Source organism: Perognathus longimembris, chromosome 4 (assembly GCF_023159225.1).
Source record: "Perognathus longimembris pacificus isolate PPM17 chromosome 4, ASM2315922v1, whole genome shotgun sequence".
Taxonomy (NCBI): domain Eukaryota; kingdom Metazoa; phylum Chordata; class Mammalia; order Rodentia; family Heteromyidae; genus Perognathus; species Perognathus longimembris.
The window spans coordinates 45010174-45024945 of record NC_063164.1 but is presented as its reverse complement, the minus strand read 5'-3'; the positions used below and the strand labels follow the sequence as shown (position 1 = coordinate 45024945).

The 14772-nt window shown below is 41.3% G+C and overlaps 1 pseudogene; it reads left to right on the top strand.

Annotated features, from left to right (window-relative positions):
* The first annotated feature begins 6458 nt into the window (after positions 1-6458).
* Positions 6459-7201, top strand: LOC125349965 (annotated as a pseudogene).
* Positions 7202-14772: the final 7571 nt, after the last annotated feature.

The following is a 14772-nucleotide window of genomic DNA, read 5'->3' as shown; positions in this document are numbered from 1 at the left end:
GAAAAAGAGGAGAAGGTGGGGGAGGGGGAGGGGGAAAAGAAGAAGAGGAGAAAGAGGAGGAAAAGAGAAGGAGAAGGAGGAGAAAGAGAAAAAGGTGAAATAGAAGGAGGAGAAAAAAGGAGGAGGAGGAGGAGGAAGAGGAGGAGGAGGAGGAGGAGGAGGAGGAGGAGGAGGAGGAGGAGGAGGAGGAGGAGGAGGAGGAGGAGGAAATGATTAGAAAGTGTGATTAGTAAAAATAGAAAAAAATGATTAGAAAGTGTGACTCTCAAGAATACAAGGAGAGGTAGGTTATAATGTATATTCTACATCATAGAACTCTTATGAGTCAGTAGACCAATTATAATGCTTATATTGTAGAACTGGAATTTGTAAATCATTTACCAATCAAAGAAAATGAAGACTGCTCTAGTTTCATAGCTTCAGTTTCTATACAGCATTAGAGTGCGATTCATATCTTTTGGAAAACGTCATTTGTAGGTTAGTCTGGATAGTAAAATCTGCAAGAATTAGATAAATGTTAATTAAGCTTGCTTGTATTGTTATTGGAGCATATTTGATAGTTTACAGAAATCATTTGCACTAAAGAAACTACTCAGAAAGAAATGTATGTACAATATGCTAATCAAGCATTACATAGTTGAAGCATTTTATTTCTTGTTACACTTGAACTCTGAATTGATAAAATCCCATGGCTAAGATTTTAAACAATATGAGAAAAGGAAATAAAAAGTCAAGAGTATGTTTTTCTTATTGATTCTCATTTTCTGCTTCAGAAGAAAGCACGCTATTATTCTTTTGTTCTAGTCTATTTTCTATCCATTTTATGCTCATTTCTGGGCAGATGTACACTTACATTGTTTTATGAGAACATGCATAGGATCAATTCATAAATATTCTAGTTACTGCTTTTTATTTACTTAGTATTATACTGGATATCATTCCATAAAATACATATAGATTTCCCTTACATTCTTTTAACTAGTGCAAAGCAATTCATGTCTTAGTATAACTTAATTCTTGAATTATCAATAATCATTCAATAACCATGTGATTACTGGCAAAGCCAGATTTTTTTTCATTAGTTTGGAATAATTTTGACAGTAGGTATTCATTCAGAAAACTGTTCAAGTTAACATGATCAAATTTAAGTAGTAACATACAGTATTATACATATATTTTCAATGTATATACTAATATTTCCTTTTGCATTCTGTTTTGCATTCTTAATATTACCTATTCATGTTTTTGTTATTTTGTTTTGATTGCACATGCAAAAATTATGTATATGATTTTAATAATTTTTTTATTTATCAAAGGCTCCTTCCTTCCCTCCTATTTTCCTTCCTTTCTCCTTTTCTCTCTCTCTTCCTCTCTTTTTTCCTTTCTTTTTTTTTTTTTTTTGCCAGTCCTGGGGCTTGGACTCAGGGCCTGAGCACTGTCCCTGGCTTCTTTTTGCTCAAGGCTAGCACTCTGCCACTTGAGCCACAGCGCCACTTCTGGCCATTTTCTGTATATGTGGTGCTGGGGAATCGAACCCAGGGCCTCATGTATATGAGGCAGGCACTCTTGCCACTAGGCCATATCACCAGCCCTCTCTCTTTTTTCCTTTCTTTCTCAGTGAAAGATGTTCATTAGAGAGAGTTCTTAGAATCAAAACCACCCTGTGGAAGGGAGAGAAAGGATGAGATGTGTAGAGAAGGACAAGTTAAGGTGCAATGGAGGTCTAATGACAGTCTTGGCTGTTCTTTGTGGGAACAAAAATTCCCCATGAGTGTGGCCCCAGGTTTACTCACAATGACTAGCCTTTGTACCCGTTCCTCAGCTGTCATTGGAATTGTTGTTTTGGGGTTTCTTTAATGTTTTGTTGTTGTTTGTCTTGAGCAAAGTTTTTGTTTCATTTGAAACACTCCCTGAAGGGACCAACCAGCCTTTTTGAAAGGGGCTTCTTGTCAACCATACTTGATTTGCTCACTATTCTTGTATCTTCTTCTAGAATCATCCTTCCTCCTTTATAATTTTCTTTATCAAAGTTACATTTAGTTAAAAGTCTGTTTTAGATCTTTCTCATTCTTACAATGTAGTTTTTTTTCTAGAAACAAATGTTTGGCTGAGTTTTGTGTTGTTGTTTTTTATCTTATCAACAGCTTGAATATATGATTTAAATATCTTCTTATTTCCATGAGTATTGTTTAGAAGCTCTGGTCACTTTATCTCTCTCAGGTACTTTAAATTATCATTTATACTCAAGTCTTGAGAAAATTTCAAAGAGTAATAAAAAAAGTTTTTAGGCATAAAGGCTTCAGCAATAGTTTATATTCTGAATTTTCTGCATTATCATTAGTCTTTTTTATATGTGTATATTTCAGTTAACATAGGTACCTGTGATATTTTTCCCAAAATTTAATGGTGTTAAAAACCATTTGTTATACAAATAGATTTTATGTGTTAGGAATCTGGATGCAGCAAGAGGGCCTGCTACAGAAAGAGGGGAATAAGCAAAGGCCATAGGTATGTGCACACTATGTTTGCTTTTGTTGTCAAGATGCATCTCCTGGAGGCAGCAGAACGATGGATCTTGTTTTTTGATCCAACTTGTCAATCTATGTCATTTAATCGGAGAGTTAAGTCTATTAATATTGAGAGTTAGGATTGAGAGGTGATTGCTTGTTCCTTTCATTGTATCTGTTTTTGTAGGGGCTGAGTCTTCCCTTTTTGCTCTACTAATCTGGAGTTTTATTTATGGATGCTTTTCCTGTCTGGGTCGTGGTCTTGGTGGTTTTCAATGTGGAGGACATCTTTGAGGATATTCTGTAGTGCTGGTTTGGTGGACATATACTTTTTTCAATTTTTCCTTGTTATGGAAGACTTTTATTTGACATTTGGCTGTGAATGAGAGTTTAGCTGGATACAGAATTCTTGGCTGATAGTTATTTTTCTTCAGGATATGACAAATGTCATTCCAGGCTCTCCTTGCTTTCATGGTCTCCACTGAGAAGTCAGAAATAATTCTGATTGGTTTTCCTTTATATGTGATTGTTCTCTTTTCCCTAGAAGCTTTAAGAATTCTTTCTTTGGCCTCTATTGATCCTGTTTTGATTACAATGTGTCAATGGGAAGTCCAGTTCTGGTCTGGTCTGTTTGTTTCCTAAGTGCTTCTTGTATCTAGATGGGCCTATCCTTCTGGATGTTTGGGATATTCTCAGCTAATATTCTATTAAATAAACTGCTTATTCCATTAACTTCTTTGTCTAGGTTTTCTTCAATACCTATTAGCCTTATATTGGGCTTCCTGATTGTATCTTGAAGCTCTTGAAGTAATCTGTCTCACTTTTTCGATTGATTTTGTATTGCTTTTTTCTTCATAAAGTCTAGGCTGTCCTCAATTCCTGAGATTTGATCTTCCATTTCGTCCAGTCCGTTCCCTAAACTTACAACTTGGTTTCTTGTCTCCCTACCTTCTGATTGATCCTTCATGGTGGCTTCCATATCTCTGCTGTAATTCTCTCTTAGGTCCTGTATGGACTTCCTTACTTCATTAATTTGGTTCTGGGTGCTGTCTCTAATCTCTTTTAGCTGAGTAGCTATCTTTTCATGGGACTCTTTTTCTTTCTGTTGAAGTTCATATATCATTCTGTTTGTGGAGGCTATGAAGTCCCCTATTAACTTATGATTGGATTCATCACATTCATGAATTATTCTTTGGTTCACCTCCTCATGCTCTAAAATACTTGTCTAGAGACTCAAAGTTTTCATTTATCATTTTTTTTTTTTGGCCAGTCCTGGGGCTTGGACTCAGGGCCTGAGCACTGTCCCTGGCTTCTTTTTGCTCAAGGCTAGCACTCTGCCACTTGAGCCACAGTGCCATTTCTGGCCATTTTCTGTATATGTGGTGCTGGGGAATTGAACCCAGGGCCTCATGTATAGGAGGCAAGCCCTCTTGCCACTAGGCCATATCCCCAGCCCCCTCATTTTTTTGAATATGAAGGAAAAAGAAATAATTATTATTTTCAAATGTATCCACAAATATACTTTTAAGACAGCTACTTCAAAAAGGTACCAAAAACGTACCATGCAGATAAGTCAACCTTTTCAACCAAACAGGAGACCTGGATATTCACATGCAGGAGGTTGAAAATAGACCTCTATTTCTTTTTTTTTTTTTTTGGCCAGTCGTGGGCCTTGGACTCCGGGCCTGAGCGCTGTCCCTGGCTTCTTCCCGCTCAAGGCTAGCACTCTGCCACTTGAGCCACAGCGCCGCTTCTGGCCGTTTTCTGTATATGTGGTGCTGGGGAATCGAACCTAGGGCCTCGTGTATCCGAGGCAGGCACTCTTGCCACTAGGCTATATCCCCAGCCCCAGACCTCTATTTCTTATGTTGGGAAAATATTAATTCAAAGTGGTTCAAACATCTTTGTGCAATGCCTGAAGCTTGAAATTACTAGAGATACTAACAAGAGGTAAACATGGGGATACACTTCAAGATATAGGCATAGGCAATGATTTTCTGAGTAGGACTCTCAGTACCTTAAGGGGTAAAAGGAAGATGGACAAATAACTTTGATCACATCAAATTCAGGAGCTTCTGCATAGCAAAGTGAAGAGACTGCCTAAAAAATGTGAGACAAATCTTTACCATTCATTCAAATGCTTGAAAGGATATAGGAGAAAAGTGGGCTTCATACACTTTTGAAAGGAATATAAAGTATTCTAGCCACTATGAAAATCAGCATGGAGTTTCCTGATTCTGCTATACCATTCTTGGGTATAAAATCAAAGGAAGTGAAATCAATATGCAATAGAGTTACATACCCAGTAAAGTTTACTGTGGGACTATTCACAATAAGCAAGTTAAGAAATGAGCCTAGAGTATGAGGGACAAGGTAACAAACAGTACAAAAAATGTATCCAATGCCTAACGTATGAAACTGTAACCTCTCTGTACATCAGCTTTATAATAAAAACTTTAAAAAAAAAGAAATGAGCCTAGAAAGGGTTTTCCATGCAAGCTAGAAGGTGGGTCTACTTTTGAGTAATTTTTTTTCTGTTAGGTGAGAAAGGCCAGAGGGAGATAGTCAATAATCCTATTCCTTCTGCTGGATAATTTTTCGGAGTTTTGCCTTGCCTTAGCCTTGCCTTAGCCTTGCCCATCCTTACCATGCCCTGCCCTGCCCTGCCCAACTTGTTTGGAGAAGCATTTTTCCTGACTGTCTGGGCAACCCATTCTGCAATGGGCTTACAATGCCTAAATTACCTTTCAGGCCTTAAATCTCAATAAAGACACGATCTCAGGTCCACAAGCTTCCTTTCCTGAACAGATATGCCAGCTCAAAATTCACTCAGGGCTTTGAGCAAATGCAGGGGGTTGGGATTTTAAGCTATACCCCCTTTTGATAAACTTAGCTTTACTACCCTCTATCACAGAGGACTGACAAGTTCCTGCCCAGTTACAAAGTAGACAGACATGGGCATTAGAAAGGCATGCTTACTGAAAGATTGACCCCCACCCTATTGCCTCTGGCCCATACCAACACCAAGCAGGAACCTCAATATGTGAACCTGCTTTGATATGCAGGCAGGATGTCTCACCTAGGCCCAGCTGCAAACAACCCTTTGTGGACCAAACTGAATAGCCCCAACTTCCTAGACCTAGTGGTGCTTTCAATAACCTGCCTCCTTGCTCAGACCCCATATAAGCTTGGTCCCAAATTCACCCCTTCCCACAATCTCCAAACCCAATGGAAGGTCTGTGCCCCTTGCTGGTCCTCAATATACAGTCCTCGCCTGTTGATCATTGAGTCCAGCCTATTCCTTTTCTGTTCTCCTTCATTTTCCCAACACTTACAAACTATTCTCCTAGGGCCTCCAGGCTCTGATTAACTTTTGAAGGGCCAAACACAAGTGACTCTAATATCTGACACCATCTCTGCCATGCAAACAGTGGCTTACTGCTTCTGGATGCTCCATCACTTTTTTCCCAGGAATGACTTTTCTACCTTTTCAGTCACTGGACTTGAACTCAGGGCCTGCGTGCTGTCCTTCAGCTCTCCAGCTCAAGGCTAGCACTCTGCCACTTTGAGCCCCACACAACTCTGTTCCCAGTACTCTCACAGGAACCTTTCTCTGCCTTGCCTGGCTGTGAAGCACAGATTTCAGATCATGAGTCAGTCCACAAGGCCACTTTAACTCCAATTAAAATTAACAAGGTGGTCCACACAGAAGTTGTTTATAAGCATGCTCTTACCTGGGACTTATGAAGGGTCAAAGTTATGTCTGGCAAACTTGTAGGAATCGTCTGTCCTTCACTATGTGGGCCTGCTGGAAACTTAAAAAACTTATAGGCAAAACTTTAGCTGTCGGGGTCATTTGAACGCTCCCCTTAGCGGCCACCATAGTGGCTTGCTCTCGGTGCTGGAGCAAGCGTGCGTCGGCTGCGGTGGAGATCTAGACGGATGGTAGCTATGTCTGCGAGGCGAGCACGGTCCGGAGGGGCCACTCGGCGCTTCGGGTCTAAGACCACTTCCCCTACGAAGACCCCGTGCAGGTCCCAGCGGAAATCAGGTTCCCATCTCCCGAATGTCCTTCCTGAAATCTGGCCGACGGCACCCCGAGCAGCTCCGGTCCAAAAGCCCATTGCCCTGAAGAAGATCGTGGCTCATGCTGTAGAGGTCCCACGGATCCCCTCGACTCGCAGGAGCCCTAGGATTGCCTTTTTCCTGGAGAAAGAGAATAACCCTCCTAACCAAAACACCACTGAGGAGGACTTCTCCAAGATCAGTAGTGTCCCCGTGACCCCCAACTCCACACCTGTGCTGTCTACCCCGAACATTGTCAGATCCGACTCCCGGGAAGAGCAGGATGCCAGAGATGTGGAAATGGCTAAGAAAGTCAGGCGATCCTACAGCCGCCTCCAGACCCTGGGCTCCACCTCCACCCCCGGCCGCCAGTCCTGCTTTGGCTTTGAGAGCCTGGAAGACTTGTCCCGTGTCTCACCTGTGGTGTGTTCAAAAGCAACTGAGAACGCTAAGGCCCCTGCCAAGCCACTGGTCCCAGACCCGACCTGAAATTCCACCCCCCCCCTGTGGTGAAGGAGAAGGGGAAGAAGGGAAAGGTGCCTGAGATTCTGAAATAGGAGCTGGATGAGTGGGCCGCGGCCATGAATGCCGAGTTTGAAGCTGCTGAGCAGTTTGATCTGGTTGAATGAGATGACGTGGGGGTGAACTGGTTAGCCGCCTCCCCCTCTGTATATACTTCCCTCTCGTGGGAAAGACACCTGGGTCCCCTGTGATGGCGTTGCTATCTGTGAGACCTGTCTGTCTGTCTACTTCTAAGTGAAACTCTCTTGACCACTCACCGGCGTCCCAACCTGTCATCCTGTTCTTCCGACTGCCCCAGTGGGGACATGAGAGGCCACTTCTGCGCTTGGGTGGAGCTGGTTGCTCTAAACCAGCCCGCACAGAAACAGGCCCTACAGAGGATGGCCAGCCTCCAGCCATCCCCAGAGTTGCTCTCTGTGGGCGTCAGTGGGTCTTAGCCACCAGCTGTTCTATGTAAAGAGGTTGTGGATAATCCAAGAGAATTCACATTCCAGGAGTCAGTTCTGCTTGCGAGGAAGAAGCTAGACGTTGATGTTGAGCCCGTAGAACCCAAGTTTCCAGGGACCCTTGGCTGGGTTTCGGACTAAATCCTCCCTAGTAGGAGCTCTGTTTTGGGGTGTTTTTTTTTATTTTATTTACTTTTTATTATTGGTCATGGGGCTCTCCCTAAGTTCTTCTGTTCAAGGCTCTACCACTTTGAGCCACAACGCCACTTTTGGCTTCATGGTGGTTAATTGGAGATAAGAGTCTCATGGGCTTTCCTGCCTGAGCTGGCTTTGAACAATGACCCTCAGATCCCAGCCTCCTGAGTAGCTAGGATTATAGGTGTGAGCCACAGGCAACTGGCTCCCCCCCTTGTTTCTTACAAAATGAGCTGCTTAGAGTCTTGGGTTTCTGCATGTGGATGCAGAGGTCACAGTGCCTCAGCATTTTATGACGATATTAGTACATTTCCAAGCAGCTTTCCACATACCAGGAAGCTGCAGGCTGATTTTCAGCTTCCTTGTGCTTGTGTGGGATCCCTGCCAAGGCAAGTCCTGGGAGTGGAAATGGGGGAGGGGGACATCTCATTGCCTCTGGAGAATTGTTGCCACCTCTCCTTTTCCTCAGTTTTTTAGAAATCGCCCTCTGCCCCTGACTCCTGTCCTGACTCCTCTCCTCTCCGTGCATCTGCACTTTTGGTTTGCAACTTCACACAAATCGAAACGGAGGGGGGCGGGGAGGGCTCTGGAGGGGTGCCAGCCTGGTAGGCACAACTGGAGCCATCTCAGAGGCCTAGACTTGTACATCCAACACCTCATCCTTTGTCTGACTCTGCAAGCAAGTCTCCTGGCCAGAGCCAGGCCAGATGCCCTTGTCCAGAGGGAAGCTGAAGAGCCCTGGCCTCTCCTGGCAGGGCGGAGCGTGGGATGCGTCTTGTTGGGCAGGAGTGGATCTCATCCCTGCTGACCCATCCCTGTCCCAGAGGAACTGACCTTGCGGTTGAAGGGAAAGCGGGTTTTGTTTTGATTAAAGAGTTTATCTGTTTATAGAGGGGAAAAAAAAAACTTTAGCTGTCATTTGAATTTGAAGGACTTTGAAACCTAGAGGCCCCAGGTACTGCCATTGCTTCAGGCTGCTTGTTGTAAAAGAGCCACTTTTTTCTTCAGTCTGAATTACTGCTAGAACATCTGAACTCAATAGAGGCTTCATTTATCATTTTTATCAGCATAGTTGGTAGAGCATTTTTGAGGGCTCTCCTTTAGAATTTCAATTGAATGCTGTTTCCTGTTGGTTTTGAGTGGGTGATGAGATTCCCTGTCTTGCCATACATTTTGTGTTTCTTCTGCCCATTTGGATTTAGAATGCTAGTCTGCTAGCCCCCTTTGGCACTGTTTAGGATCTGAACCAAACCTACTAAGTCCTGTTGTGCAATCCTAGGTATGCAATCCTAGACAGGTAACTTCCCTCTCTCTTTATGCGTATAGCAGCAGATGTAGTGTTCCCACAAATTTCCCTTTGGAAGTAAAAACCAGTCCTGAGCCCTGTGTTCAGTAGCAAGATTGTATACTGTTACAATCTTGTTCTTATTTCTTTTTGGGTTGATAAAATAGAACCCCTTTGACTCACTCAGATTGTCCACAGATGCCTATTATCTTACCTACTGTTAACCTGGGCTCAATGGAATCTGCAGATCCTGGACAGTGGTGATTGTGTGGTTCTCTGAGGATTGTGGGTAGAAGTTGGGTACCTCAGTGATTGGGAGATTGTAGTCAGCCTGGGTAACCAGTCTGTTGCTCCCAAGGTGTTGGCAGTGGCAGCATTCTACCTCGGAGGCAGTGGGGCCTGTGGCACCTGGCTGGGACCTCTGGCCTGCTGAGGGTAGGCGGCAGGCTCCAGCTGGGACCCCTGGGTTGGCTGGCGACAGTGGGTGGTGGACTCCAGCAGTGCATTAAGACCTCTTAAAAAATATTTCATTGGCTGTGTGTTCAAAAGCTCTTTTATATAAGCAGATTTATATTCTGACAAAATAGTAAGGTCTGACTGAAAGGCAATCAGATGAGCACAGTCTGTCCTTACTAATGCTGTGTAATCTGATAAACTGCTCCCAGCTTTCCTCCAATGAGCACAATGGACAGGAATGCTGTTCTCTGAGGCAGGAGATGAGCTGTCATTCATTCTAACACCAATGACACATTCATGCTCTAGCTTCCGTGGTAGAAAATATAACAGGGAGAGCCCTCTGTGCGAATATATGCACGTATCCTTAACTCTTTTTCATTAGGGATAGGACTTACTGAAAAATGTGGCTTAAGACTTTTCTCCTGAATATTCATGACAGATAAACAAAATAATTATGGAAAGTGAGAATCAGCATTACCCTTCTGAATAATGGACAGTTGTCTCTTACCCAACCCCTCATTTGTTGTTCATCTGCCTTTGTTGCAGAGGTTTTCCTTTCTGCCTGTCCATCTGCCCACACATGCAGCAGCTGTATGCACACACACAGGCACCATTTTCTTCCCTCCTGGTCTTCCTATAGTCGACTGCCTTTGTTTTAGGTTCTTTCTGGCCTGGATATGATTGCCACTGTGAACACACACACACACACACACACGTGTGTGTAAGCTCCCTTTCTCTTAGCTCCTTTACTTTTGCACAGTTTTCTCCCCTATGGGATATATGAGATGATTCTGGCTACTCCACATTCTCAACCAACATTTGGTGCTGCTAATTATTTTAACTATAGCCACTCTAGTGAAATTGTCCTTACTATATTTCCAGTTTGCACTTCTTTGCTGACTAATCCACCTGCCCATTATCTTTTTTGTTACCTTTCTGTTTAAGTTTTGTAAAATTTGGTATCATATTTTTTTTTGGGGGGGGGTTTCAGATATATGTATCTAAAATGTTTTTCTAGGGCAAGCTACTTATTTCTTTCTCTACTCATTGTCTTAAAACCATTGCAGACCAACAGAACATTTTAAAATTTTTATTTGTTTGGTGGTCCTATATGGGGGGTTGAACTCAGGGCTTTACGTTTGTCAGATTCATTAGCACTTGCACCATTCCTATGATTTTTGTGTTTTGGCTTTTTTTGCACTGGTTTTTATTGGCTAGCACCTACTTGTATGCTTAGATTGGCCTGGGATTTATCTTTCTATTTGTGCTTCCACATGTCACTGGAGACGACAGGGACATGTTGCTCTGCCCAGCTATGTGCTTCATGGGTAGCTGTGTGGCTGAGATAGCAGCATGCATCACCACACTTAGCCTTTAAGTCAGATGGAATCTTGTAAATTTCTTTTATTCCCTGGATGGCCTTGAGCCACAATCCTCCAATCTTCACCTTTTGAGTAGCTAGAATTAAGGGCATGAACTTTTTATTTTGTTTAGCTTCTATTTTATGGGTCATGTTTTCAGTGATTTAAAATGTGTTACTTTTCTCAAATTTGAGAAAGATGTATTAGAAACATTATTCTGAATTTTACATTTAGGTGTATGATCATATTGAAGGAAAAGAAATACCTTTTTTTCTTTATTGTCAAAGCGAAGTACAGAGGAGTTACAGTTTCATATGTAAGGCAATGAGTACATTTCTTGTTCAACTTGTTAACTCCTCCCTCATTTCCCCCCCGCCTCCCCTCCCCATTTCCCTCTCCCCTATGAGCTGTACAGTTGGTTTACACCATATAGTTTTGTAAGTATTACTGTTGCATTGTATTGTCTTTTTATCCTTTGTCTCTTGACTTTGGCATTCCCTTTCTCTTCCCTAGTTCCAATACACATATATACAATACCCAGGTTACTAAAATCAGTTACAGTGCTATCAGGGGTAAAAACCACAGGAAGGGAATATGAAAAAAAAAAAAGTGGGGGCGCCCACGGTTTCACATAGCATGTTGAAAATAAGGAAATACCTTTTCTTTCCAAATATTGAGGTTTGAACTCAAGGCTTAGTGTTTGCTAGGTAGGTTCTCTACCATTTGAGCCAAGCCTCAATTCATTAAAATTTTAACATGGCATGATTGGGTTCATCGGTCTTTTTTTTTTTTCTGTTTACATGGATATCCAGTTGTTTAAGCACTAATTAGAGGAAAGATTATATTTCATCTTTGCTGTTTTTTTTTTACAAAACAAATTGATGGTGTAACTGTGCATTATTTCTGCATTCCATTTTCTTTTTTTTTTCAAATTTTTATTATCAAACTGATGTACAGAGAGGTTACAGTTTCATACGTTAGGCATTGGATACATTTCTTGTACTGTTTATTACCTTGTCCCTCATACCCCCCCTCCCTCCTCCCTCTTTCCTTCCCCCCCCCCATGAGGTGTTCAGTTCACTTACACCAAACAGTTTTGCAAGTATTGCTTTTGTAGTTGTTTGTCTTTTTTTACCCTGTGTCTCTCAAATTTGGTATTCCCTTTCAATTTCCTACTTCCAATACCAGTATACACGGTTTCCAATATACTCAGATAAGATTACAGAGATAGTGTAGGTACAACCACAGGAAGGTGATACAAGAACATCATCAATAATAGAAGGTACAGATACAGATGGGACGTTGAAAGTAGTTACAACTGTGATATAACAATTGTTTCCATAACATGGAGTTCATTTCACTTAGCATCATCTTATGTGTTCATAAGGGTATAGCTATTGGGCCTTGTGATGCTCTGCTATGACTTGCCTAAACCTGTACTAATTAATCCCAATAAGGGAGACCATAGAGTCCATGTTTCTTTGGGTCTGGCTCACTTCTCTTAGTATAATTTTTTCCAAGTCCTTCCATTTCCTTACAAATGGGACAATGTCATTCTTTCTGATAGAGGCATAAAATTCCATTGTGTATATGTACCACATTTTCCTGATCCATTCCTCTACTGAGGGGCATCTGGGTTGGTTCCAGATTCTCGCTATGACACATAGCGCTGTGATGAACATTGTTGTGCTGGTGGCATTACTGTGATTTTGTTTGTGGTCTTTTGGATAGATACCCAAAAGTGGGGCTGCTGGGTCATAGGGGAGTTCTATATTTAGCATTCTGAGGAATCTCCATACTGCTTGCCAGAGTGGCTGAACCAGTTTACATTCCCACCAACAATGAAGTAGGGTTCCCTTTTGGCCACATCCCCTCCAACAATTGTTATTGTTAGTTTTCTTGATATATGACATTCTTACTGGGGTGAGATGGAATCTCAATGTTGTTTTGATTTGCATTTCTTTTATGGCCAGTGATGTAGAGCATTTTTTCATATGTCTCTTGGCCATTCTCATTTCCTCATCAGAGAAGTCTCTTTGTAAGTCTTTAGCCCACTTGATGAGGGGGCTATTGGTTCTTTGCGGTTTTGTTTTGGAAGAAGGTAATTTTTTTAGTTCTGCATATCTTTTAGAGATGAGGCCTTTGTCTGTTGAATTGCATTCCATTTTCTACTGTCATATTTGCCTAATGTTACACCAAAGACATACTGTCTTGATTATCATAACTTTGAGATCAGGTCATCTTGAAATCAGGTAGTGGGAATCCTTTATTTTGTTAAGATTGTTGGTATTATGTCCCAGTATAAAAATGTCATATACACTTGAAAAGAATGTATATTCATTATTTTTGAGTATCACTTAAGCTGATAGTGTTTTACAAAGTTTTAAAAATTCTTACTACTTCTTTATTTTTTGCCAGATACTGACAGAAGACTGTTCAGTTCATTTTTGCTTTAGTCATTCTATATTTTAGCCAGTCCTATGTAGTTCTATTTTGTTGTGGCTTCAGTTGTAATTTCATAGTGACTAATAACACTGGAACAATTTTCAAATGTGTATTCACTATCTTCTCTACTGATTGACTTATTGATACTTAAATGTATGCATATATGTATCCATTTATTTGAGACAGGGTTCTATGTAGCTCAGCTAGCTCTGAATTCAAGATTCTCCTACTGCAGTTTCCCAAGTGGCTGAGATTACAGGAGTATACTACTATGCACAGTTTTACCACTGCTTTGAAAAGTTTGGGTTGAGGAATAAGAATCTGGTAGCCTTGATTTTATCTCACCCCCCCCCCCACCCCTGGAGTTTTAGGTGTCTGCTTTCCTTAGTTGATTGCTGATTAGAAAGATACTGCTAAAAAATAAGAATAGAAGCTTTATGGTAATGCAGAATTAATTCAGAAGCCTGAGATGAGGAAGTTAGCCTCAGAGGTTAGCCTGAAGAACATTCTTTTCTGATTAAAAAATATCTGCAGATCCCGCATCCTCTGGAGGCTGGCTCCTATTACATCAGGTATGAAACCACCACTGCTCTGGTGCATCTCTGGAGTTCAGGTGCTAACGTCTGACATTACCTTCAAATAAATCCTGCAGTTGCTCAAAAGTTTTTTAACAGAAGGGAATTCAGTGAGCTTTTATGTTACAAAGAAGGTTTGGTATTGTTTTAAATATGTAATTTTTGTGAGTAATATTGTTGTTCTCTGTGAGACACGATTGTTTGAAGACATATTTTAGAAAAGGTAAACAAGATGCTGTCTTAACTGTGCAAATCAAACCTATGAGATTTATCTCTCTTTTTTTTTAATGAGGTAAGCTTCCCCCCCCCCCCCCCCGGCAAATAACATTGTGTGGCTAATGCCTGTAATCCTAACTACTCAGGTTGAGATCTGAGGATCTGAGGACCACTGTTTGAAGCCAGCCTGGGCAAAAAAGTATGTGAGGCTCTTATCTTCAGTAAATTACTCAGAAAAAAAAATCCAGAAGTGATTCTGTGGCTCAAGTGGTGGAGCCTTGAGCACAGAGAAGCTTAGGGACAATGCCCAAACCCTGAGTTCAAGCACCAGGAACGGCAAAAAGAAAACAAAAATCTCATTCAGTTTTAATATATTCTCTTTGTAATCTTTTCTATCACTGGACTTTTATAACAAAATACATGAGACAAAAATGAAAACTTCTATGAGGTTTTATACTGTCTTACCTGATACACTTCTCTAGATAGATTTATGTACCTATTATGTAATCTAAAAAAAGTAAACCTGGTATGTAGGCTTGAATTATTATAGAAATTAGAATAGTTGAAATAAGTAGTAGACATAGTAGAAATTGGAATAGGATTAATCTAACATTAAAAAACTTTTCTGATAGGTAGTAAAATATTAACAGAGATTAGAAGGAATTATTAGCAGAGACAGAGCTGGGTCTCTCATAGAGG